The 1730-nt window shown below is 34.2% G+C and overlaps 1 long non-coding RNA gene across 1 annotated transcript; it reads left to right on the top strand.

Moving 5' to 3' along the window:
- Nucleotides 1-664: 664 nt before the first annotated feature.
- LOC141448381 (uncharacterized) lies at nucleotides 665-1513 on the top strand. Its single transcript, XR_012454987.1, has 3 exons — nucleotides 665-815; nucleotides 910-1016; nucleotides 1397-1513. It is a non-coding gene; the product is annotated as an uncharacterized lncRNA (long non-coding RNA).
- The last annotated feature ends 217 nt before the right edge of the window (nucleotides 1514-1730 follow it).

Raw genomic sequence — 1730 nt, 5'->3', positions numbered from 1 at the left:
AATGGTTCAAAATTTGTTCTTTCTTTTTTTGCTCAAACTTCAAATTCGCTTTTTATACCTTCAATTAAAAACATGAAAAGATTTTGTACAGTTTCGAGCTTGTTAATGATTGTGTGAGGAATAATTAAGAGAGAGGAATAGAAGTGACGCTGACGGGTTATGTAACCCGACAGCGGATCAAGGCTCTCGTCCGTCAACAATACCCTTCACTAGTATTCTGCTTCAACAAACTAGGCGTCAAGAGTAACCCTGGTTGCTGTCCTATAGAACAGCGCCAGAGCAATAGAATAACTAGGCCTATTGTAACTTTATTGCTTCATACTTACTGAAATGGCAATTAATTACGAGTTCCCTCGTAATACTCAGAACTTAATTACTTATTACTTCCTTTCTCGCCTAACAAGAGAAAGTTTTGAAATCGATCAAATTCTATGATTTGAATTTTCAACAAAATCATCTTGTTTTGAGGAACGAAAAAATTTTAGCGCAAGCTGTGGATTCTTTTATCCGCCTTTATAATCGAAAAGTGAGGGCTGTTCTTGCACAGTACGTTTCTCTACGGCAGGGTTGGCCAACTTCTGTATGTTTAGGATCGACTTTTTCTCTGAATTTGTCGCGTTTTACTAATGAAAATCTTCATATTTAGTTCATACAAACTTGTAATAAACAATCAAATGGGGGAAAGGATATTAAATCATCATCATTATTATTATTTTTACAGTGAGCTGTAAGAAGCTCTCAGGAAGAGAAAATCTAAGGGTCAGCAGCTGGATTCGAACCCGGAACCTCCGCGTGGGAATCCACTACGCTAACTGGTAGCTAATCCCTGCCCTATCATTTCTTATTAATAAAATTGATTACTTGAGAAGTAACTACAGGAAAAATATATATTTATATTTTATTTTACAGTCATTATCAATAATGAGAAGCCTCTGCTGCATGTTTCTACCAAGAAATCATAATTTGGTGAATATCTGGACAAAGATAGTGATGAGGAATCTTCAGTATGGGAATCAGTAAGTAGAGAACGAACTTCGTAGATCTTTTTTTATGGGTGCGCGATGAAATCGTTGCTCTGATCGACCAAAAATCGCTTAGCGGTCGAGTGGTTGGCTTATTTACCTGCTCTATAGCATGCTTAAAAATGTACAATGAAATTGTAAGTATGATGAAGTTAATTTTTAGGCACGCAGCAAGCGGCTAGGTAATGATTAGACGAATGGTTTTGTGTTCATAAATAGTTAGCTATATGATTAGAAGTTCCTATTAAACTTGACAAGTAGTGTCTGTCTACTTACTTTTTAATATAATGATTATTATTTTATCATTTGTTTTATCCATTTCCTGTCAAACACTCAAATGTTAACATAAATGTTACATCGTCTATTTTTTTCAGCCCCTCACTATCACCGTTTACACGAATAGCTTGCCTCGTCAATTTAAGGGAAGTTTCCAGTATAATTAATATCTGCCAACAAGATATCGCCTTGCCTTAAGCCCCTTCTTCATTCTAGTGAGTAAATATTTCAGGAATTCTAAATATTATTCATTATAATCATGTCTTTATTGAATAAAATTAGATCCAATATTCAGATAAGTTTCGCAAAGTTGATGTTCTTCATCAGTTAGTTAAATAATAAGTAAAGCTAGGAAAAATTCAATCTGAGGATATAAGTTAAGAAAGATTTTACAAGTAGAGAAACTCTAATGAGTTTGTTATAAATTTGTGT

The sequence above is a fragment of the Rhodnius prolixus genome, unplaced genomic scaffold (genome assembly GCF_049639745.1).
Source record: "Rhodnius prolixus isolate KJV_2025 unplaced genomic scaffold, Rpr scaffold_25, whole genome shotgun sequence".
Taxonomy (NCBI): Eukaryota; Metazoa; Arthropoda; class Insecta; order Hemiptera; family Reduviidae; genus Rhodnius; species Rhodnius prolixus.
The sequence above is the reverse complement of the archived record's forward strand: the minus strand, read 5'-3'. Positions and strand labels throughout refer to the sequence as shown.